This window comes from Pleurodeles waltl, chromosome 6 (genome assembly GCF_031143425.1).
Source record: "Pleurodeles waltl isolate 20211129_DDA chromosome 6, aPleWal1.hap1.20221129, whole genome shotgun sequence".
NCBI classification, from domain to species: Eukaryota; Metazoa; Chordata; class Amphibia; order Caudata; family Salamandridae; genus Pleurodeles; species Pleurodeles waltl.
This window is the reverse complement of record NC_090445.1, coordinates 398,916,563-398,942,768: the sequence shown is the minus strand read 5'-3', so window position 1 is coordinate 398,942,768 and position 26,206 is coordinate 398,916,563. Positions and strand designations below refer to the sequence as shown.

The 26,206-nt window shown below is 44.6% G+C and overlaps 1 protein-coding gene across 1 annotated transcript in view; it reads right to left on the bottom strand.

Moving 5' to 3' along the window:
- PLA2G4C (phospholipase A2 group IVC) overlaps positions 1-26,206 on the bottom strand; it is a 519,666-nt gene that overhangs the window by 224,107 nt on the left and 269,353 nt on the right. The window lies entirely within an intron of this gene.

The following is a 26,206-nucleotide window of genomic DNA, read 5'->3' as shown; positions in this document are numbered from 1 at the left end:
CTTGCCAATAATCCACTTTCCAATACATGCCAGGCCTGGAGCCCTTCCTGCAGGTGAGACTGAAAGTAATTACAGTAATGTAGTGTAGAAATGCAGCACTGAACTCCTGCAACCTCACCAGGATACAGATGACCAACCTTTGTAAGGTGACATGGCATTCTTCAACCCAAATTAAATTATCCTGAACTGAAACTCAGGAATAGAAAATGCCAACCTGTCTTTTGCACCCTGTGGTGGGGTCGGTCTGATGCCAGATGAAAGATATTTAGGAATTTGGCAAGCCCTAGCCTTTCAATGACCTCATAAGCTCACGGTATGGGGTGTAACATTCTTGGTGACTAAACTGAATCCCCCATAGTCCATACAGAACCTCAGTTTTGAAGTACCATACAGTGGGGTATATTCTGATATGTAGACCAGTGGGGTGGGCCAGGAACTATTTGAGGGCTCAAACACCCTCACCCAGGTCTGACATTCTAGACATCTTACCCCTGATGCTGGCCGTTACGTTATCCAACAGCACGTACATTTTGTTTGACAGGCATAGTCGTCCCTTTGTCAATATCATGGGCATACCAGTTGGTGAGCCCAAGGGTCAGTGAGAAGAGTGAGAAGAGGAAGGTGAACTACAGCAGCAAGTGGAGGTATTACCTCTTTTGTCAGAGTGGGCAGGAGCACCACTCCCCCACTGAGCTGATACGCTTTCAGGAATTTCTTTGCCAAAAACGGACCAGTAGATATTTTAGATCCCCTGGCACTTAAGACTTGTCAGTAGGCCAACCAGAGGCGGACGGGGTCCCAAACGCACAGTCCCCATGCCTTTTGCATACTTTTTCAGCAGAAATACCAAAAAAAAATAAGAAACAGAATTACACCACATTTGGGAGGAAGCTAGATCTAGTTCCAGCAAGCAGGCTTTTTTTAATGATTAGGTGTAAATCTGTTATGTAGTTTTTGAGATATTAAACTCCAAAAATATGTGCATGTCTGGACGGTTGGGTTTAAGTGACACTAATAAGAGTCCCTCATACTCATAAAAAATAGAGCATTTTGATAACCCTTGGGAGCTTTTTCCACTTAGGTGATCTTGCTCCCATGAAAGCAAGTCTTCTTTGGGCTCTAAATGGCTTCCTGCAACATGAGGAAAAATTTAGCAGGCTGCCATTACAGGACTCGGACTTAGTACCCTGCCCCGAGGTTAGATAAAAAAAAAAATAAGTGAAGGGGACAGGATAGGGCTCTGTGGTGTGGGTCCCTAGGGCAAAAACAACATTAAAAAAAATAATAATCCTGCAGGACTCCCAGTTGGCTAATTTAAAAAACAATAAATAAACACCAGTCGGCATTTATATATTTATAATATGTTTATATTACTTAGGGGAGGGGTCATGCAGCCCTTTCAGAGAGCCAGAGATGGGTCTAGGACCTAATCCCCTGGGGACAAATTAATCAAAAGGGGTGGGGGGCATAAGGACCCCCCTCCTCGAGCCTTAAGAGGACTCTGTTCCCCCGGGCTGAAAATATATTAATAGAGGAATGGGCATTTGCTCCCCCGAGTGGGTGGGAGCACACTTCTGTTTCCGTGCCCATGCTTGTGTGGGCAGGGAAATTGTGATTGTTTCCGAAAGCAGAAACAGCTGCACCCGCCAGCACCCAAATACGTGAGTTATAGTTACCTTAGGGTACAAGTTATAGTTACTTGATGCAACTACAACTGGTGAATTTCAGTGTTTTGGAGTTTAAAATGTCATCAGTGAAATTTTCACATAATAATTTCACTTTAATTTTCTAGGGTGCATTTAAAGCTAAAGTAAAACTTTTTTACCATACATAAGGCAAACCACCAACATGCATGACATTCAGCTGTGAGCAGCGGAAGGGTAGCGGCACGTCCTGGCTTGTGTACCCAGGCCCTGAGGGCAGTCAACCCCCTGCTGTGAATGGCTGTGCATGCCCCGGAAATGGTGTCAAGGCCTGGGCTCTGGGTTCAACCCACTGGAGCAGCCATTTTAGGCCCTGTGACCCCATCCACCAGGTTATTTTCTTTTTCTTTTCAACGAGGAGGAGGGTGTGTGGATCATACTACCTGCAGCCTTTAAAACTTTACAGATAACCCATCTTTTGAAACAAAATAAGCACATGTATATAGGTTAGTACCCAGTGCGCACAGTCTTCTATGTTATGTAAAAGCCGTCCTACTGAGATCATTCTGTTTAATAATGCAAAGGTGCTTAACTTACTTAATATGTTTTATGTACAATCTTTGTCCTGTTGGAAACTAATTCTGCAGGGCCAAAAAAACTTGTGCGTAACACAAGTTATCATCTGTCACCTGCATGCAGAGTTAGGGGGTCATTCTGCCGCCGGCCTTGCGGGAACCGCCAGAATACCGCTGCGCGGTCAAAAGACCGCCGCGGTTATTCTGAGTTTCCTGCTGGGCTGGCGGGCGACCGCCAGAAGGCCGCCCGCCAGCCCAGCGGGAAACCCCTTCCCATGAGGAAGCCGGCTCCGAATGGAGCCGGCGGAGTGGGAAGGGTGCGACGGGTGCAGTTGCACCCGTCGCGATTTTCAGTGTCTGCATGGCAGACACTGAAAATCTTGGTGGGGCCCCCGGGGCCCCACGACACCCCTCACCGCCATCCTGTTCCTGGCGGTCAAAACCGCCAGGAACAGGCTGGCGGTGAGGGGGTCGGAATCCCCATGGCGGTGCAGCAAACTGCGCCGCCATGGAGGATTCCTCAGGGCAGCGGAAAACCGGCGGTACACCGCCGGTTTTCCGTTTCTGACCGCGGCCATACCGCTGCGGTCAGAATGCCCTTAGGAGCACCGCCAGCCTGTTGGCGGTGCTCCCGCGGTCGTTGGCCCTGGCGGTTTTTACCGCCAGGGTCAGAATGACCCCCTTAGTCTTCAATATAAAGATTTATAATGTGTTCAACACCTCTACACACCTAGGATGCATTAGAAGCACACACATTTTCTAAACACTTGCACCCATTGGCTGGACACTGGCTGTACAAAACTAATTCAAAAAGTGTTATGTTAGTTACCTGCCACTATGTAATCTATAAAACTAGCACGCTCGTTGGATTATTATGTAATCAGTGATGTCAATGATGTAATTTAGGATGTCATCAGTGATGTCATAGAAAGTCATGAGCAATGCCTGGTGGGGGTGTACGTTCTAGTTACTTCTGATAAACAAAAATTAATGAATTTCTATGTATTTTTTGTTTAAAATGTTAATGTTGTAACTGACATTCACCTAACTATAATGTTACTTTAACCTTTGTTTATTTTGGTGAATTCCTAGTTTTTTTTGTATTACCATACATAAAGCCAACCCACACCGTGCACAGCAGGGGCTGGCCAGAGGGCTAACCCTTCACAGGCCCTTGTATTGCTTGAAGGAGAATATGTAGCCCCATCCTTAAGCCTCATTAGTCCCATTAAGCCCTGGGGACCCCCCTCACAGGGCCTTATGTTTTTGAAATGGAAGGGAGGGTCAAGTGATAACTAACGTGTGCCCCCACCATGCAGTTTTTTTTCAATAATGTGACTTCTGATATCACACTGATATTTTTATTGACAATAGAAAAGTTGTTATAAGTGCTGTAGTATCTGGGGTAATTAGCAGTGCATGACTTTAGGCCACAAAAAAAAACTTGAAATACTAACTATAACTGTGGAATTTCTCTGGTTTTGTGCAAGTAAATTCAGAGCCTAACATAACGTCCCTCTAACCTTTGTTTTTAAGGGCATTTCCATGGTTTTTAAAATTCTGTTTCCTAACTTTTACATCCCTGTAGCCTTTGGCTTTTTCTGTGAATTTCTATATTTGTTTTTAACGTAAAGTAATTTGTATTACTATATGTTAATCCAACCACCTTCGGGCGTGCATAGGGGGTTGGCCACAGGGCCTGCCCTGAGCCCAGGCCATGTGACAAACACCCTACAACCACCCAACTCCACACCACATATGGCCTTTGGCTGTGTGTGGTGGGAGTTGGCCACAGGGTCTGTCTCTCTGGGTGTGAGAATAGCACATTGGGACCCTCACGGGTGAGAAGTTGCACTTCATAAAAACTGATCGATTGACTGATTGATTGATAGGTGTGAGAGGGTCGATGTCTCTTGGTGTGACAGTGTCTCTGAGTGTGAGTCTGAGTGGGTCTGTGAGTGGGTCCATGAGTCTATTAGTGGGTCTTAGTGGGTGTGTTAGTGTATGAGTTGGTCTGTGAGTGGGTGTGCGAGTCTGAGTGGGTGCATGAGTGTCTGAGTGCATCTATGAGTCGGTGTATGAGTGTCTGTGTGGGTGTGTCAGTAGCCGTGGAAGTGACCATACACAAGAACCTCGTGTGCCCTTTTATCCAACAAAAGACCACAGCTTTGCATGAAATATCCACCCAAGTGGAGTCCTTGCTTCCTCCTTGGGTAAATGTCCAGTGCTTACACTACAGCTGTGTAATGGAGCACATGGAAATGCCACCAATGACCTTGTGTGCGTTTTAGCAACATGATTGTTCCTGCTGCCTGTTTCTCTAGAATACTGTGATAAGATGAATCTCCTATAGAGAGGCCAATAAGACTACAAAGACGTAAATTTCCACAAAACCAGGGTCTTTCCTCTTATCTATATGAAGCAAGTGCCTCTTTGTTTTGTCCACATATTTCCCGGCATCAAGAACGCCCCATCAAAATTGGCAGAAAACACACTGGGGGGCCTTCTGGGAAGATGTCAATCACCCTGGCAAAAGGGGGGGACACAAACATACTACTAAGGTGGACGGAACAGGGCTAAGCGGGTGCAGCTTCCAGGTGATTTGAGGCTCAGGGTCACCCGTGCCTGGCCAATTTCCACCCAAGGGACCCCATCCCCAAGGGCCCATCTTTATTCAGTGGGGGATGGGAGCGGTGTGGCCCCCATTCCCAGCTGATTTCGGTCCCAGGGACCCTATCCCAAAGGACCCACCACTATTCAAGGGAACCTGTGGTCTCAGCAGGCGGATGTAACAAAGTCAGACAGCATGAGGTCATAGTCATCTGGCTGGAACCTCCCTCTAATGTGCATAGGACAGAGAAATATTTTTATATTAAAACAACTGATGTTCTGAGAAAAAGTCCCCAAGTAAAAATATGTGCATTTCTGTGAATGTTAGAGATGCAGTGTACCACTTTTGTTGCTAATCCTATCTTGCTGCAGCCTTGGAGAGAGAATGTTATGGTAAGAAATGAAATGCTTTCCTAGGTGAAAGGACAATAACAAAGAAAACAAAACACCACCACGATTGTGGCCTATTCTAAAATAATAAAAGTAGAATAGAACGTTACTGGGCTAAAGGGCAAAAGCAGTAGGCCTAGTTGCTAAAATAACGTACCCAGAGGCATCACTAAATTGGCTACAACAGACCGTGAGGGAGCCTCAAAAGCCCCTATGGTTGCACCTGGCTCCCCACCTCTTGTAGGAGCTGGCACTGCTATCACAGACAGGGAGCTGCTAAACATGCACCCCCCAGTCTGTGAGAGCAATCGTTTCATCTGTTTCCCTGCTGCATTTCTGCTAGCAGGGAAACAGAGGAAACCTCTGCTCTCAGCGAGTAAGAGCGGTTTGACAGCTCTTGCTTCCTTGGAGCTGAGTTATGCTTGCTCTGACTTGGTGGGAGGTGTCAAAGCTCCGGCCAAATCAGAGCAAACAGCTTTGTCACGGGGGCATCCCAGGACATAGCAAGAGCCGGCCTTGGGTGTGGCGGTTCCCAGGGCCATTACAGGCTCAACGAGGGGGGCCCTGCGGCCCCCCCTTTAACATTTACATAGCCCCAGGGAGGTGGTGATCTCTGGGCTGGGGGTCTTCAACAGACCACCTATCCTATTTTATTCCAGCCCCAGGTAGGTGGCAGTTGTGAGGCTGGGGAGGACATGTGCCAACCCTTAGCTTGAAGTAATTGCCCTGGGGAGGTGACAGACCCCAGGTCTGCAGGGAGGTCATGCGCCCCCCCCTTTATTTTGAAACAATTGCCCCGATGAGGTGGCTGTCCCTGGGGCAGCTGGAGTGTTGTACGGTACCCCTGTATATAATACAATCTTAGCTCCGAGAAGGTGGCACTCCCTGGCTCCCTACTATAATTAAAAGATTTTGCCCCTGGGAGGTGGTGGTCCCGATGGCACAGGAGGGCCACGCAGCCCTGTCCACTATTTGATTGAAGCCCCAGGGACGTTGTGGTCCCTGGGGCATAAATAAGCCTGGGAGTGGGCACTGTGCACCCCCTCCTTTATTTTCAATATGCCACTGGGCCTGACCAACCCAAGGGCTTTAGTGAAACTAGTGTGGGAGACAGGGCTTGTTTTTTTCCTCTTCTTTTTCCTGTGAATTCCATGACCCCATCAAAAATTCACCACAAAAATGTTTTAAAAAGTACGTTTTTTGCCGTGGGGGATTCCCTCTGGGATCCCAGCACCAGAGCTAAGGGGTCAGAGTGTCTATACTCTGTCCCTTTTCTTTTTTTATCTTTTATTTCCAGGACTCACTTGAAGCCGAGACCCAAGATGGCTGCCAACACTTCCTTGAAGAGGTGTTGGCAGCCAATCAGATCTCACCTTGGGAGGGTTTGCAGAGCGTTCGCGTCCCTGTATATTCAAATTTAAATTTTCTTTATTATCTCAAAAACTACTGAATGGATTTACACCAAATAACAAAAAGGGCACCTTCTGGTCAAAGAGCTACCTTTTTGCCAAATTAATTGTAATCAGTCTAGCGGTTCGGGCTATAGACCTGCTCAAAAACATCATGGAAATAAACACGGGGAAAACACCTTGTGGGGCCCTCCTTTTTTTTTAACCCCACTTGACGTATCACCTCACAGCTGCTGATGTGAGTGTCAAATTTATCTGGAAAATTTTGTGAAGACTCATCAACCAGTGCCAAAGATATAGGCAATAAAAAAAAGCCTTTTCTATAGAAACTAGGTCCCAACTATATCTACCTAGTGCTACCATTTCCTTGTACTTCACGGGCTTCTCTGTAGCAGCGGGAGAACCAAGAGATGAGAGCCGGTGACACAGGCCACGCAATCCCCTAACCTGTGGCCTGGGATTTACACTACCAACCGGTGATACTGTGAAGGAGGGGCTCAGCAACAGGCCAAGTGAAAGCAAACATGACAAGCCGAGGTTTTGCCCCTGTTGTCTGCCTTCATTGGCTCAGCTCGATGTGGACTGAGTGCTGACTAGGCAAGCGACTTGAAGCTGCCAGTTCTGGACTCAGGATGCTGAGACCTTCACTTTGCAGCTGTGGCTGTCGGAGACAATGAATGTCCGTGAGGCCGTCAGAAACATATTAGGTGCCAAGAGGACAATGTTTCCACTAGCGCTGAAAGGCACCAGTTACTCTATTATAGGTGTGCGCCTGTAAACTCTGCTCTGCTAGCGGTTTCAGAATTTTTGCTGAACTCCATGCTCCAAGTGGAGCCCAGATTGGCAGAACTCCATGACCTCCGCCGGTGGAGTGGAGTTTACCACCCACCACTAGGTAATATATGGAGATCTCAACCAATCCATATTAAATGACGTCATGTCTTCTGACCTAGCCTCTATTATTAAATGGTTGAGCTATGTGAAGGAAAAGCTTCCTCTTTTGGGGAGAGATGATTGTTATTATAATCCCCTGCCTATGTGTAACATCTCTAAAAAACAGCTTAGGGATGACTTTGTTGTCCTGAGGGAACAGGCCAGGCACAAAGTAAATGGGGAAACAAAGTGGCAAGTTAACATCCCTAGGTCATGACACACTAGAGGAAGCCCTATATTTTGTTCCCCTTATCCACGCTCACTGTTTTTATCTAATTAGATTCAGATTGGCAGTTGTGTAGCTTTTGGTAACCTACTGTAGCCACTTCTATCATTATTCAAGTCTAGATCCTTGTCCCTGTGACTCAATCGCCACCCAGTCCTTGCTACAGTTTATGTTTTTCTGTAGGCTATATGTTAGGCCAAGTAAATGTTTCTTATTGCCTCTGTTGAGGTTTGCAGACCAACCCTTTTTTCCGGCAGCTTTTAACATCCGAGTTTACCTGTCTGATGATTTATAAAGGTATTTTTGCAGCAGTTCACCTCAAGCGAGCAGTGGGGAAATAGGGTAATTGTGGTCTGCTACTGTACTTGTTTTTGGCTACATGGGTTTGCATGATGAGGTTTAAAGAACCACTTATATAAGGGACCTAATAATAAGTGCACTCTAGGAAATAAACCAGATATCATCTTCTTAGGTAATGTTCTCTTGATTATTTTAACTAGAGTGATATTTTTATCATGATTGTGAGGTTTTAATATTGCAATTTTGCACTGAGATTTTGTTATTTTTTCTATACATATTTATTGCAGTCTATTTTTAATTGAATGATCTTTCCATGTACTATACACTTTTTGGATTTTTATGAAACAATTGAATACAACTCATTTTGATTGATATATATATATATATATATATATATATATATATATATATGGAAAGAGAGCGAGATGACCACTGAAAAAACAAAGGTTAAAGTAATGCAATAGTTAAGTGACTATGTCAGTGACAACATTAACGTTTTGACCTAAAAAAAAAAAAAACACAGAATTTCACGAGTTATAGTTAGCAGACCTAACTATAACCTGCATCCCTACCATGCACTGCTTATGACCTCAGATATCACATCACCTGTAACATGTTTAATGACATCATTGATGATATCTTAAATGACCTGGATGGGGTCAAGATGCACAGTCAACACTGAGGAAGGATACACTGCCAGGATTTCCAAAAACCTGCAGCATGGCCTCTTTGAAAGCCTGAATCTGCTTAGGCATTGCTTATGGCCCCAAGAACATGTGCTGAAACTAGGATCACTTCGTAAGTTGGAGATCAAGACCTCAACTTTAAGGTACCTTGTAGCAGCATAACAAAAATGAAGTTGGGGCCTGAAAGGTACATAGAGCCCCCCCAATACTCACAGGCCAAGATACTATGCTAAGGGGGCCCCCTGGAGCTCAGAGGCCTTCAACACAGCATGGACTTTAGGGGCATGTTCTTGCAGTGTTTGCAAGTGTCAGGGCAGTGACTCTGAGGCAAGCACACAATACAGAGAGTGTGTGGATCTGACTGGGCCTTCTTCTTCCCACAGGAAGGGCATTTCACAAAAAGAGAAGGCATTTTTCTGTCAGGAAAAAACTTCCAAACTCAGACAATGATGTTAGATGTCGAGAAAAGTAGGAAAAAACGCTGTTCTAAAGTATTTTTCTGAGAAAAACTCAGAAAAACTGAGAGCTCAATGCTCCAGGATCCTCTCAGAAGAAGCCGGAAAAAAGAACTGACCTAACTGTGAACCAACTGTCACCTCTCCTTCACCCCTGAGGCATGGTGGGATACTGGAGGTGCTCAGGGTCTTAAAGGCACGGTGCCAAAGTTTTTATGGTTCTCCTGTGTTAAAATGCATGCAACCTATTGGCTAAGAATGCTCTAGTGTTTTTCAATGTCGTTTTTTATCTTTTTCTCTGATGATTACTACTGCTGATTTCCCTGGGCTCAGTGGTGTGGTTTTAGTAGATATTTTTTCTCTTATTGTAATTTTGAGGAACAATTTAAAAAATAAAAAACACTCCATAGAATTAAAGCATTTTAGCCTGTTTATGATTATAGTCTGCATTGCTGTTCTACACATGTATATATGAGTTTAGTATGAAAATTTGTCTACTAAAAATGCTATATATATTTTTCGTGCATATTTCATACTGTATATATGTGTATTTTATATATGCTCCGGGGTCCCCGCACAAGGGCGGGAATATTCAATGTTTATGACTACTGATGAGGATCCCCTGAAAGAGAAATACCATATACATACGTGAGAGTGCAGATACAGGTCAGTGAACAGACTCGTAACTCAACGTGTAAGCAATATGAACAATAAATCAATATCCAGTACAATAATTGTTTTAATATAAAAAGTAGTATTTTAATTCTAAATCTGCACATGCAAAGTAAACAACACTAAAACCCAATAACAAATTCACCCTTGAGGTCGGGGCTGTAGTAGTTGTCAGGCCACTCCCTGATCTACTAACTTTAGTGCACCAGGTTCACGGTTATTCACCATTCACTGATGGCCACATCGAGGGAATGTAAAGTATTAGGCAGTATTTAAGAGAACGCCTCTGCTTCTCCTTTCAGAAGTTCAGTCACTGATTCTTTAGGGCTGCAGTACCTATGGCAATATTTTCCTCGATCCCCCAAAGGCTCCGGTCATGGCTTACCCACTCCCGTGGAATGGAACCCTGCAGCAGTGCAGCAACCTGCTTCAGATCAGCAAAGTCAAGCTGCCTGTGGTCACAGGTGACTGCATCTGGCAGGAACAGGCTCTCTCCTCTGAGTCACGCTACCAACTGTTTCTAGTGATCGAGATTGTTACTGCTCCCATGATCACCTGATAAGATACTTCCATTTGCGGGGGGAAGTTGATCTCCTTGATATGATGGGGCTCCGGCGATGTCCTTGCATCCTCTGGCTTTCTTCTGTGTAGCTGGCAGTATGCAGGTCATACCCACCTTTGTCATAGCAGCAGTCTCTTGGTGCCACGTGACAGACTGAACCCTTGGCCTCAGCATCTCCGGTGGCCTGATGTCACTCACAAATCCAGTCATGCTAACCTGACATTTATGTTTACTGTGGCCCCGTCTCTGGCACACAGTGCCACCCACCACTAGGTTGTGCAGGCCTGGCATCATCCACACAAACCCTGCTCCTCTGTTGACTCCTTGGTGGCCCCTCCTGGTACACAGGGGTCACGAAAATAATGCAGCACCATGGGCTACAGCCCAATCAGTGTAAGAGCGGAATCCGCACACCTCAAACAGGGTGTCTTCATGATAAGCATCCCCCGAACCTTACTCCTTCCATTTTCGCAAAGGGCACACTGGTCTTTGCTACAAAGCAGACAGTGGAGCTCCAGGCTCCAGGGAAGGTGATCTTGGTTTCCCAGGGTTATGTCCCCTCACCCAACAGGGAGACTAGCAGGCCTGGGCCCCCAGTCCCAGTCGCAGGCAGAGGTCTTGCAGATCTTCCCCTCCTCACACAGCCTGTCTAGCTGCTCAGTAGATGTCTACGTTTGAGGTCTCAAATTCCAATACTTCTAGTCCTTTTCAAGACACAAAATGTAATTTAGTGTCTGAGTCTTTGAAGATTTATTTTGGGGTTCTGCTTCTTTGAAATGGACATCTTTCCCTTTTCTTCTTCCTCCTGAAGGATGTATGTCCCATCAGGCAGGACTGTGAAGAGTATTCATGTGAGTGACCAATGTTAACACCTGGATGTCAGCCTCAGCGATCTCTGCATCAAAAGGTTAATCCTAGGCTCCCAGCCCTACTATTTATGATTCTCCTATCAGCCCCATCTCTCTCTTACGGAGATGTGTCCAGGTCCCTTACTAGTAATCTAACTCTGAATCAAAGAGCCCTTTAAAATGTAAAGAGAGCCTGGCTCTCCCATCCTTCAGCACATGCCCCCCCCCCCAGCTCACAGGAATGCAGCAATACACAAACCTGTCCGGGGTATTCCTTCACTTCTCATGTTTTCACTGGGCAGGCCTGGACCACCTAAAATGGAACACAAAGTCCTCCTTGTATTGTACCATTGAAGGCACACTTGCCCTCAGTGTACATCCACAGCACACTTAATGTATACCACTGTTATCCTCATGTATTATGCCACCACAAGCATAACTATATGCAGCACACACATTCAGTCCACTCACACTGTTAAGTACTGTAGCCTTTCTGTATTGCAACAGAGTGTGTTGTTTTACAAAAACACACTGCCAGCATGCACACCTTTACCGTGGCACACAATACCATACTTCACCCCCTGTACAGTTTACTTTTTGTGAGTTTTCATACAGTCAGCACATGCTTCCGTCACATACTGACATCCACATCGACTTGATGTAGGTGGGGAGTGAGTTAAGCACACAGCAGCAGAACCTTTAAAAATGTGAGTGAGCCTGTAGACTGTAGTCCTGTTCTCTACTACTGATTACTACACAGTATGCTGACACCTCTGTGCTTATGCTTCTTAACTCCTGGTGAAGGTGGTAGCCTTCCACCTTTAAAATGGCAGAGCATTGTGAGCCACTCCTGATCTAACAAGACCTCAATCCATGAGACAGGCCTGTCATGGTGCATATGCATGATACAAGTTCACTTATGACAAAAAGAAATAATCAGAATTAGAGAACCAGACAACAGTACAGTAGGGCAATCAGGACAGGGTACACATGTCTTGCGATGCAGAGGACTTTTCATTCCCAAAGCAAGAGTTTTGGCCTATTGACTAATGGACTAGAAGGTTTAGAAAACAATTGTCTATACCCATACAAATGCCTATGGCCACAGCATTATCCCATCTGAGTGAGTTAGAAACAGTTAAATATATATTCCACTCTGCGCCGTTTCAGTCAATTCACTATCAGAGATGTTTTCCTTTTATTTCTAGCCTGAAAAATGTGTCAAATACATTTTTGAAATTTATGGTGTCTTTAAATCTCAACAGAAGCAAAGCTAACACATGGTATTTAGGCCCATATTTATACTCTTTAACGCAAACCAGTGCCGGCGCTGGTTAGTGTCAAAATTTTTACCGCCGGCTAACGCTATTCCTATGTGCCTTGCGGGCGCCTTATTTAAGCAATGACTTTAGCCGGCGCCGCGAACTGGTCAGAGTCAGAAAAAATGACTTAAACCATACAGCGCCAGCGTAGGGGAAAAAGGGGGTTGTGCGTCAAAAAATGGTGCAAGTCAGGTTTGAGGCAAAAATCGTGCCACAAACCGGACTTGCACCATTTTTTGACGCACAATACCCACTGAAATGACTCCTGTCTTAGCAAAGACAGGAGTCATGCCCCCTTGCCCAATGGCCATGCCCAGGGGACTTGTGTCCCCTGGGCATGGTCATTGGGCACAGTGTTATGTAGGGGGGCCCAAATCAGTCCCCCCTATGCCACTTAAAAAAAAAAAAAAAAACTTACCTCAACTTACCTCAACTTACCTGTACTTACCTGGGATGGGTCCCCCCATCCATGGGTGTCCGCCAGGGTTGGGCGAGAGTGGCAGGGGTGTCCCTGGGGGCAGGGAAGGGCACCTCTGGACTCCAGTCATGGTCAGAGACTATGGAAGTGAGCCCACAGGTCCCTTAACGCCTGCCCTCACCCAGGCGTTAAAAAACGGCGCACATTAGGCTGTGCGACGTTTTTGAAGGCCCGCCCCCTCCTGTGCGTCAAAATGACACAGGAGTATAAATAAGGCGCACAAGCCTTAAAGTCATTTTTTGAGCGGGAACGTCTACATTGCATGTCATTAACGCAAGGCAGTTTCCCCGCATCCAAAAAATTACTCACATGGAGGAATTTTGACGTCCGCGGGCTCGGGCGTCAAAGTTTAAATATGGTGCAAAGTTTGCACCGAATGTGCGTTGAAAGTTTTGATGCACATTCGTCTCAAACAGAGTATAAATATGCCCCCTAGTGTACTGTTTTGAAATACTTGATGCCTTTCCTGAGCTTAGCCCTCTTGACTGGTTATTGAAAAACTTGGTGGGCATGGCATTTCGTGACTGTACACAACACTAGTAGCCAATACACCAGACACCTTACTGACTCCCAGGGCTAGATGGGAGGAGCATTTGAGCACCCTAGAGGATGACTAATGGACGAAGGCAAAGATGGCCCTGTTTGAACTGGCTATCTCCATGTGCCTGCATTGGATCCGATTCAGAATCTTTCACAGAATCTATTATTTCCAAAGAGGCTCTGGTGCATGGGATGCGCTCCTGGGCCTGAGTATCTGCGTTGTCATCACTTCCCTGGTCCCTAAATCACATGCTGTGGGAGTGCCTTGTGGTGAGGAGATACTGGTTAGGAATTAATAATATTATAGGGCAGGTGCTAAATCTCGGGTCTGTATGTTTTCTCTATTTATTCTCCTATGTGTTGTAGCTATACCTTTGAAGCTACAAATGTGACTGGGTTGTTGGTCTGTCTTATTTTGATGCTGCATATTAAAAATCAATAAAATACGTTATATATCCAAAAATATTTCTCTAAGAATCGTACATGCATAAAACAGGGGAGCTGTACCCTTCACCTTCTAAAATGTGGAGTCAATGTGTGGAATAAATGAATCTATGATTTGTGATCAGGATCTTTTTCAATTTCTACAGCTCTTGGGAATAATAAAAATTAGAAGGGTTAGATCGTTCATTACTAAAAACAGGCAAATCATTTTTGGAATCTTCTAGGACTATTTATGGGTGAAACCTCACAATGCTTCCACTGTGTACAATTACAGATTTCTCTGAGGCTGTTAAAACAATTAATATGACGGTATCTGTATTGATTAGAAACAAAATAGTTTCTGATGATTCTCTGCATTTAAATAGGGATCCTCGCTGCCTAAGGAGGCATACGAATGTAGGTCACTCATAAACTGTTTAACAGCAATTATACCACCTGAAATTGAGAAAGGGCCAGTAATTATACTGTCATCTAAGGAGACTTTTAAAACCTAGTGAATCTGTATAATTTGCCAGACCCATAATCTGATAAGGGACCCTTTCACAGACAACACTGTTCAGCAAAGGATACTTAATGATTAACAGCATGATAATCCCATTGTTCTCCCTGTAAGGAAAATGTTGCTGCAATTCGTGTTCCACTGAAAACAGCAATGTATTATCCGAAATATAGTTCCCATGTTCCCAAAATTCAAAATTGAAATCAATATTATAATCCACTTGAGAATCCATTTTACGACGGTAACAATCTGCATGCATGACCACAGTTGATAATGGTCTCTGTCATGGAAGCAACAGCAAGCAAGAAGCCATCCACAGCTCTGACTGACAGTAGTTAGGAGGACTATTTTATTTCCCTTCTTTCAATACATATATAAAAGTCATTAGCGTATCACATTATTTCTTGCAGCATGATAATTTCAACTGATGTGGGTTCGGTTAGTGGTTCAAAAGAAACTAAAGTTGCAGAGGTTGTAATTGTCAATATCGCTGCTTCAAGTTTGCTTGACAAAGTTGGCAACACAGCAGCAACCTTGTTGATGGAGGTCTGCTGAACAGAATCGGCTTTTTAATGTGACTGATCAACACCGTTCTTCTCTTTTTTTTGCTTCAGTAAGCAGTAGTAAAATTACTGTTTTTGTGCCTACTAGCCGAAGAAGTCGAATAGGTGATCTATTTGATGGTCCAGAGGTGTGCTTGTCAGGAATCTTTCCTGAAATAGCTGTCCCACCTTGGGGAACGATTTATCAGCAGTTTTAGTGATCTTATCTTTGTTTGTTGCTGAGTCATAATTATTCAAATCAGATAGCTTAGTTCTACTTCATTGGACAGACTGCTATGAATTTTATTGGGAAACAACATCAGGTGCATTCAACCCTGCCACCTTTTCAGGGATATTGAGATCAGGCACATACATTAGTTCAATAGTAATTTGTATAGTGCGTGAACACGTAATACTCCTCTAGGCAATTTATTAAGTACACTCTAAACCCCATAAAGATATGTAGATAGGTAAATACTATTTCAAATATCTTAATGCTCAGGGCTTTTTTAAACATACCATTAACTAATTCTTCTACACCATTGGATTCCCAGAATGGGTGCAATGCCTTAGCAGCAAAAACAGGAACATTGTCTGAATGAAAAATATGAAATGCTCCCCTCTGTACTTAGCAGTGCTAGTCTTTTAATACAGCTTGGGCAATGGCAGCCTTTTGTAGCCAAGCCTGAAGAAATCCAGAGTATGACTCAACCAAAACCAGTTTATAGTTACATAAACTGGCCCAATATGGTTGAGAAAATTAACCAAAAGGGTTTATCGGAGATAGTAAAGGAATTCTGTGCTGGTCTTACAACAGCTGAGCATTCTAGATATAAAACAATATGAATATACGTTTTAGGGAGTGCATTTGGTGGGAAAGCTATCAGGAGGTGATTCTCCATTTAAATGTTGCCTTTTTTGCCACTTGAATGTCTGCATCGATCGTAGTTTCAGATTGAATTATAACTTTCATCATTGTTTTTGTAACCAAATCTGTTGCACAGTCCCCTTTATTATTAATTCTCACTTTTCTGTGCCACGATGTGTTGTACATGGACTAAAGAAAGCTTATCCTGTAGAACTGCTACCTCTCCCCAAAATGGTTTACTTTTTAATGATTTTCCCTTTGAATCTCTGAATCTATTTAAGTACCAATGTGGCAAAACTACAATATAGCCTTGTACACAGAACACTGAATCAGACATAATAAGGCCCATATTTATACTTCTTTAGCACCGCATTTGCCCTGCCTTTTGACGCAAAAAGGCACAAACTTACAAAATACAATTGTATTTTGCAAATTTGCGCCTCTTTTGCATCAAAAAATGACGCAAATGTGGCACTAAAAAAGAATAAACATGGGCCTTAGTGTTTAAATGGTCTCACACACATAACCTACTAAAAGAACCTCAGAATAATCATTGAGAGAAAACTGGACAAGAACACCTGTGTTACACCGTTCCTGCCTCCTTCTTCCACACCCTGGAGCTGCTGAGGAATATCTTTAAATGTGTTCAGCAACACTAGAAAAACTGTCACTCATCCCTAGTCACTAAGCAAGTTGGATTATGGAAATACCCACCACACAGGGATAACCAAGTAACTTAATAGCCAAACCATCTAGAACTTGGTAGCCAGACTCATTCTCAAGGTCCCACACAGCTGTGAAGCTTACCTCTCCCAAAGAATAACACTGGATTACCTTATTCAATTTAATACATTATAACTTCTGATTGGGAGCAGGTAGACAGCTCAAGTTTGGTGTCCACAGAATTGGAATTAAAAGCCCCCTTTAATGGTAAAGTCAAACTGTCAGTCACAATTCTGAAAATACTACTTTTAGGAAGTTGGCACATGCAAAGGCTGGTGGAGGCGGGGTGCCAGGGGCCCCATGGGGGCCCATGCACTTGGCATGGGCAGTGCAGGAGCCCCCATGGACAGCCCTGTCGTGGTTTTCACTGCCTGAATTACAGGCAGTGAAAAGCACGATGGGTGCTGTTGCACCCAATGCACCGCAACATTGCCATTGACTCGATTACGAGCCAGCGTCAATGTTGTGGCCTGTTTCCCACTAGGCCAGCAGGAAGAAACGCTGACAAAGGGTTTGTCAACTAGTTTTCCGTGACCCCAGACACGCTGGGGATAGGAAAGGGATGAAGGGGATGCTTGATACCTCAGGGGTGTGGAAACATCTAAATGTTTCCTCTATTTCAAAGTGGGCACCAGGTATAAATATTAGACCCTTAGACCCAACTCTTACAATACAATTCTCAATCTGTAGACTCTGTCAGGAGGTAGGACTGCTGTGCTGCTGGAAGCATTGCCCCTCTGTTGGACAGAAGGACTGCTACCCTGCTGTTCTGACCTGCTGCCCTGCTGCCTTTCTGCCGAGGTGAGAAGGGCTGGGCCTACATTTATAAATTTAGGCCCTAGAGTGAATCCAAGGGCTTGTTGGCTGTCTCCTGTTCAGAAGCATCAGGGACAGCAGAGACTTTCAACAACCTTGAATCCAACACCTAGACTCTGCCATCTGTGAGTCCTGTTCTCCCAAGTGGTGCTACCGCAGTCCTGGGCACTTGTAAGTGGGCCTGAAAGTCCTCTGTCAGCTCATCTGTGGATTAAGCAGAACCAATGCATCTCATCCGTGACTCAATGCATCCCCTGCAGAGCAGTGCATCACCTTTGCTGCTCGACACATCGCCATTGGAACAAATGCAGCAACTTTGCAGCAAGGACTTTCCCAAAGGAAGTACTTCTCATGGCAGCACATCACAACTGCTGCTGCGTGACATCTACATGCAAGGATATTGCCTTGCCCAATGAAGCCCATCGGAACCACTGCAGCACAATGAATCTCCTCATCTAGACCTTGCATCACCTCTGTAGCACGACGCATCCTCAACACAGGACTCCACATCTGTTTGCAACCTAGATTAAAGTACTGTGTTTAGAGGAACTCAGTTGGGTCTTTGTAGCCAGCCATGGGCCATTGCAGTGTGCCTGAACTTGTGGCTTTGTCACAGTCCAGTGTAACCAGATAAACACAGTTGTCACTTAATGCTTTTTGGCACCATTTTCACTGAAATCCTTAGACTTGCATAGCTCTAGTAGTTCTAATGATTGGATTTTTATTGTTTATTCCTTAGATTTAGTCAGTCAAATGTACTCTATTTTTTGTGTTGAGTTTTCTTATAAATACTTTTTGAAGTATTGCATAAATACTTTAAGCATTGCCTCCAAGTTAAGCCTGACTGTTCTGTGCCAATCTACCACAAGTTTGAGCACAGGTGAAATTGAGGTTTGCATGTGCCTTCACCCTGACAAAATTGTGGTTGCTTCTTAAGTAAGGTGTCACTTTCGTCAACCGGTAACCTAATTTCCTTATAGGAATCCCTAGTAAAGAGATGTTTTACCATTGGTACCCTAAAATGAACCCATATCAGAAAAGGTCAGTGCGCTATTATGAAACAGATGTGAACATGAGAATAAATACTGAAATCAAAATAGAGAATAATTTTTATAAATTAAGTGCCTGAGAAGTACACAGCAGACAGGAAGCATAAGCACATATCTGAATGGAAGGAGATAGCCAATATTACAATAGTTATTTCTGCTAACAGATATTATTAGTAACTTCATTGAATCATCCAAAATTGTAGATCTAGCAGATCGAGACCACACATGGGGGCCATTGTTATGTTTTCTGGATTTATTTTTCACAACGTTGCCCAATATTAAGATTTCTTGATCAATTGATACTAAGGACTTTGTCACTATGTCAATCCAAAACAGAAAGCCAGTGGGACTACAAGCACCCCGCAACTCACCGACCACTATTTGAGTGAGATGTATTTTAGGTAGTAATCAATTCTGTGGGATGTCACAAGGATAGCTAGTGGAACCCAAACCCTCTTATCACGGAGAGGCACAGTCAAAACATTAGGAAACTAGTGATATATCTTCACACTTTATATTAAAATCAAAACATTATCTCTACATGCAATATGAATCAAACATCATGCAGATCAAGAAAATAGTGGTAACAATGTTTATCTATAGGATGAATTACAGAAAATATGCTAACATACTGGTGACATCATAAAGCTTTCTTTATATTTATATTGCCAACCCACCAACATTTCCCTTGACTAACTAAGCTAAGCCTTAGCACCATAATGAGACCTAATTTGAGTTTCAAAGATATTTCATACCTGTATACGTCCTCTGAACAATATACCAATGCTCAGCAAAGTGCTACTAGCATATGCTATTCTCATCTGCTGGAGAGTCAGGCAGATAAGTTGACTGAGTGAAGGCTTGATATGACTCAATGTTGCCTTCAATGAAGGAAGTGGATTACAGCTCTGGATGGCTTTCGTCACTGTTATGAAGTTCCTCTATGCCTCATTAGATAGATTATGTTTTTGGTTTGTATATTGTATGTAAACATTGTAAAATATTTGCAGAAAACACTTTGGCAGAAAGGCCCTTCTGCTTTTTCACCTACTTACATTTTGTGAAACAGTGCTCTTTGTGCCTAAGTGATGTTATCAGCTCCTATGAAACCTTGTTCGGTATTCAAATAAAATCACTGGAAAAGGGAGTCCAATCCATACAGAAAAAAACATGAATACATTCGAACAGACTTAATTGTTTTATTGTATTGAATAAGGACATGAAAAACTGCATTTCAACAGGACGTTTATATCTAAATAAACAACATATATAATTTAGGAATAGGGAATATCTAACAATAAAATATATGATAATTATAACAGAGCCATCTTACTCATGGTGTGACAGGAGCTCTTGAAGGTGTCCTAAAATAACCCAAGCAAGATGACTTAATTTCTCATTGCCCATGTGCACAGGACATGACCACTGGATTTCCCATCACCCAGCTGCACAGGACGTGATGTCAGTGGATTTCCCATCATCGATCTGCACAGGAAGAGACATTACTGGTTTCCTGTCCACTGTACCATGCACTCCTTCCTTGTCCCAAGACATGTTTAATAGAGACTGCAAGGGGGACACTCAGTAGGTGCATCTCTGGCACCGAAGGTACTCTAAAAGTAAGCCAGTCTAAACCTGTGCACACCTGGACTGAGCCCAGCACCAGGATCCCTGGTTCTCTGCTTACTAATCATTAGCCTGCTGCACCTTTCCATGCTCTTAAAATCCAGCTTCCATTCGCCGCACCTCTGCTGTACCACACCATACACCATGGAAGAAGCGTTCAAATGTACCTCCAGCAAGGTCTCATTCACCATCCCACACCCTATAAGCCCCATTTCTGCATCAACACACCCAGCACCCAACTAACTCATACAAACCAGTTATGCACTCACACAAACCAAACACCAGCCAAACACATCACAATTGCATGCATACTACTCAACACTCGCTTACTCACCAAAGATGCCATGTAGATATGGCACCTCCTGAATGACCACGCTCTGGACCTGTTCTTTCATATAGAAACATGGATAACCCTAACCTCAGCACTGGACATTGCTACAGCCATCCTGCCAACTACAAGACAGTTAGGCAAGCACTTCAGCGTCCAGAGATATAGTCACCAACATATTCAAATACACCATCTGCTGCACCACTTACCTGAACATCCCCAGTACCTACATGGAACAACTCATGTTCAGAATATGCATCAAAGCACCTTGTCCCTGGGTGGAACCCTCTTATACAGACCACCCGGACCTCGTAACAAGTTTAGCAGCTACATCATGGACTCATTGCGCCCATCACCAAAGCCAGTGACATCCTTCTCCTAGGAGACCTTAACTTTCATATAGAAGACCAAACTCAGAAACCTCACCCAGCACCGGACTGATTTCCCCCCATACCGCTGGACACCTACTGGATCAGATTCTCTCCTCAATCAGCAACATCACAGTCGACATGCAAACAAGTATGACATGGACACATCATGTCTGCATCAGTTTTAGCATATTCATCCCACATCAAAGACCTACCACCATCATAACTGCCCTTCGCAGCTAGAAAAGCAGCTCCGATAGGAGCGGGCCTCTCTCCCTCTCCAGGTTGTTGAACCTTTCAACAAACTCATTGGTTTTAAGATGATACGGTGTGGCGAACTCGTAGGTAGCCGCACACTCATCCCACATGTACTTCAGGCACACCAACATTAAATTAGTCCCCCTGTCAGACACCACTTCCTTGGGAAATGCCGCAAGAGTAAAGATTCCCATCAATGTCCTGGCTACTACCTACACAGTGACTGTTCTCAAAGGTATTGTCTAAGGGTACCGGGTGCAACAACAACAACAAGGTGATAGTTAGAGTGCTTGAGTTAATCTCAGCCACTGGCAATCACTTGGGGCTGTGTCCCAAGCCATCATTTTTTGCCTACAATGCCACTTCAGTTTGGACCCAGTCATATGCAAATCAGTTTTGACCCTGCGCCAATGGGAACAGTCCAGACTGAACCAGTTTTTTGTTGTTTTTTATGCTCTTAGGATACTGGGTGCCATTGCCTACCAAACACCAGAATTAACTGGCTCCTTTGGACTGTCTTAGAGTTTAGGGACTTGACAATGTACACACCTACCTGTTTAAAGAAGAACCCCTACTACAGGGCAATGGTGGAGGGAAGCTCTCCACTTACCTCCTGACTTCCCAAGTCAGACAGTACCAGCAGAATCTGGAGCCAGTAAAAGTGGGTGATCAGGTCAAAAGTTGTGGCCTGCCCCAGATATTACCCCAAGGGGATGTCATGAGCCAGCTCTAGTATGAAGGTCCAACAGCACTGACAGAACATCTCTCTGGCTGACCCAGGCTTACTATTCGAAGGCTATCACAATAAATGTGGTGATCAGGGATATTTCCATTTTTCTGGGCCTCTCACTGAGGTCAAATACCCTCAAGAGTGGGGCACTCTGTGCCTTTTAGAGAATTCTCACTGAGATGGTCCTCCTGCAGTCTGTCACCCGGGCAGTTCAGTCAAGTTACACAGAGCAGATATCTCCTCCCCCGTAGGTATCAGGTCCTCAGAAGGCTGGTATGGCAGTACTGGGAGTCGACTCTGGAGCCCCAAGAGTGTATGGAATTGTAAAACCAATACTAGAATCAGTATTGGGGTACAATTCCCAGATGTTAGACACCTTACATGGCAATACTCTGAGTTACCATTGTGAAGCTGGACATAGGTATTAACCTATGTAAAGTGCATGCGTAAAATGGCGTCCCTGCACTCACAAAGCCTGGGAAAATGGTCCTGGACAATGTGGGGGCACCTCTGCTAGTGCAGGTGTGCCCTCACACACAGGTACTTTGCACCCAACCTTCAGGGTTGGAAGGCTTTACATATAGGTGAATTAAAAGTGGCCTGGTACAGTGTAAATGGCTGTGAAATGGTGATGCACCATTTCACACAGGCTGCAATGACAGTCCTGTAAAAGCCTTTGCATGGGCTCCCTATGGGTGGCAAAAGTAATGCTGCAGCCCACAGGGAACCTAAGTACCATGTACTAGTGACTTATAAGGTGGCACTAGTATGCCAATGTGGGATAAAATACTAGGTTACCGGTATCTAGTGACACATTTGAGAGGAGAGAGAGCATAATCACTGGGGTCCTTGTTAGCAGGACTCCAGTGACACAGTCAGACACACTGACATCAGGCAGAAATGGGGTTAACATGCCAAAAAAGGGTACTTTCCTACCCACCCCCTCCCCCAAAAGGAGGGGCAATAAGGCTAACCTTGCCCAGATAAGTCTTCATTTTCTAAGTGGAAATATCAGGAGAGTTCATCTGCATTGGAATGGTTCTCCAAGGTCTATGTTCCACTGTAAAATCCATCCCCTGTAGGGAACTGGACCACCTCAACAATTTAGGGTTTTCACCTTTCATTTGTTTTAACCATATTAGAGGTTTGTAGTCTGTCTGAACTATGAAGTGAGCCTGAAATAAGTAGGGTCTTAGCTTCTCCAGGAACCGGACCACAGTAAAGGCCTCCCTCTCTATGGCTGACCAACGCTTTTCTCTAGGGGTCAACCTTCCACTAATAAAAGCAACAAGTTGATCCTGGCCCTCTGAATTAATTTGTATTAGCACTGCCCCAACCCCTACCTCTACCTCTGAAGCATCTGTCTGGACAATAAACTTCTTAGAATAGTTTGGGCTTTTCAGGACAGGTGCACAGTACACAGCCTGTTTAAGCTCCTCAAAATCTTTTTGACAGCTGGCTGTCCATAATACCTTCTTGGGCATTTTGTTGGGAGTGAGGTCATTAAGAGGGGCAACAATGGAGCCGGAGCCATACTTCTTAATAAACCTCCTGTAGTACCCAGTGAGACCAAGAGAGGCTCTGACCTGCATCTGAGTAGTAGGCAGAGACCAGTCTAAAATAGTCTGGATCTTCCCCTGCAGTGGTTCAATCCATTCCCCACCAAATAAGAGTCCCAGATAAATCACCTTCCCCTGCCCTATCTGGCATTTTGAAGCCTTGATAGTGAGACCTGCCTTTTGCAGGGCCTCCAAAAACTTTCATAGGTGGACCAGGTAGTCATCCCAGGTGGATCTGAATACAGCAATACCATCTAGATATGCTGCACTGAAAGCTTCTAGACCTTGGAGGACTATATTCACCAGCCTCTGGAAAATGGTAGGTGCATTCTTCAAACCAAAGGGCATAACTGTACATTGATAATGCCCTCCAATTGTAGAGAATGTAGTTTTAGGTTTTGCATCTTTTGATAGCTTGATCTATCAATACCCTGCAGTCAAGTCAAAGGTGCTTAGATACTTGGCAGATGCCAGTGTATCTACCAGCTCATCTGCCCTGAGAATAGGGTGAGCATCAGTCTTTGTGACTGTATTGAACCCTCTATAATCTACACAAAACCTCATCTCCCTTTTAACATTCAGAGAATGAGGATTGGGGACTAGCACCACTGGGCTGGACCAGGGGCTATCTGAGTGATCTATCACTCCTAAATCCAACATGTTCTGAACTTCTGATTTAATGCAGTCCCTGACATGGTCAGACAGTCTGTAAATCATACTTTTGACAGGTAAAATGTCTATAGTTTCTATGGTGTGTTCACACCAAGTGGTCTGATCAGGTGTCCGAGACAACAGCTGAGAAAATTGGCCTAGGAGGTTCCAGCCATCCTCCTGCTCTTCTGTAATGCAGTCTGCAAGGACAACTCCTTCCACTGAGCCATCAGCTGCAGTGTTGGAGAAGGGATCAGGGAGAGGGTCACTCTTCTTCATGTCCCTCATCAGTGGCCATGAGTAAGGTTAAGTCTGCCCTATCATAGTAAGGTTTCAGGGTGGTTTACATGAAGTACTCTTAGAGAACTTCTGGGAGTATCTAGGTCCACTAAATAGGTGACCTCACCCTTTTTGTCCTGCAGTGCTCTTGGTGCCACAGGCTCCAGTAGCCAATCCGTCTGTCCTGGGTGGTACTCAGTTAGGAGAGCCTTCTGGTTATGCCATTGTTTTTGCGATTCTTGGCTTGCCTGAAGGGTTTTGGTGGCCTTGTTCATATACTCAGCCATTCTAGATCTTAGGCCAAGTACAAAGCCCACAATATCTTGTTTGGGGGGCTTCAAGGGTTGCTCCCACCCCTCCTTCACAAGTGCAAGTGGACCTCCCTAACAGGGAGTCCAAAAAGGGGTTCAAATGGGCTGTAGCCCACTCCCTTCTGGGGTACCTCCCTGTAGGCAAAAAGGTGGCATCGCAATAGGACATCCTATCTTCTTCTAAGCTTTTCAGATAGTCCCATGATCATACCTTTGAGAGTTTTATTAAACCTCTCAATCCATTTGTCTGAGGGTGGTAAGGTGTGATGAATTTATAAGCTACACCACACTCCTTCCACATTGCCTTCAAGTATGCAGACATGAAGTTACTACCCCTGTCTGATATTACCTCTTTAGGGAAGTCAACCCTGGAAAATATTCCCAGGAGGGCCTTTGCCACAGTAGGAGCTGTTGTGGTCCTTAGAAGGATGGTTTCTGGATATCTAGTGGCATGGTCCACTACCACCAAGGTAAATCTATTGCCAGAAGCAGTAGGAGGGTCAAGGAGGGCAACTAGGTCAACACCTACCCTTTCAAAGGGTACCTCAAACACAGGCAATGGGATCAAGGGGGCCTTTGGGGGTGCAACCAACCTTACCACTGGCTTGGCAAGTGACAGAAGAGTGACAAAACTCTTGTGTCCTCTGACATACGAGGCCAGTTCAAGTGAGGCACCAGTTTGGTCCAGGTCTTGCTTTGCCCCAAATGTCCAGCAAGGGGAATATCATGTGCCAGTGTTAGGAGAGATTCCCTATACTGCAAGGGAATGACCAGTCTCCTGGTAGCACCTGGTTTTGGGTCCCTTGCCTCTGTATAAAGGAAATTGTTCCACCAAGACACTTTGTGAGAGTCACCTACATCCCCTGCTTCCTGTTTGACAGCTTGCTGTCTCAAACCGTCTAGTGTGGGACAGGTCTGCTGTGCCACCCTCAACTCCTCCCTGGCAGCCCCCCCCCCACACCCAAAAGCTCAGCTGTATCAGCTTGGAGCTCCTCTGGTATAGGTTCTCTACAGGGAGTAGACTTCTCATCAGAAGGGGAATCGTCAGTGGAGGAAGGGATAGTGGATAAGGGTTTACTCTTTCTACTCCTAGTTTTTTGGAGCACATGGTCCATTGTTCCAGGATCCAAGTTTCCCTATCCTCTTTGCCTCTTGGTCTGAGCCCTGGTAAGAGCAAAATTGTGTCCTGGAATGCCCAGCATTGCTGTAAGAGCCTCCAATTCCTCTTGGTTTAAGCTGAAGTCTCCAAATCATTTCCCAGTAGACTTTCTGCAGGTAGGTCAGTGGATACCACAACTTTCTTTGGACCAGTAACTACCCCCCCAACAGTTAAGATTCACAACAGCCACGGGGTGGCGAACAGTGTTATTATGAGTGTCAGTCACTTGGTACTGCTGACCAAGTAGGTGTTGCTCAGGGGCTACCAGTTTTGCCATCACCATAGTGACAATGGCACCTATGTCCCTGTAGGCCTCAACCTGAACACCATTTATTAGGGGTTGTTGC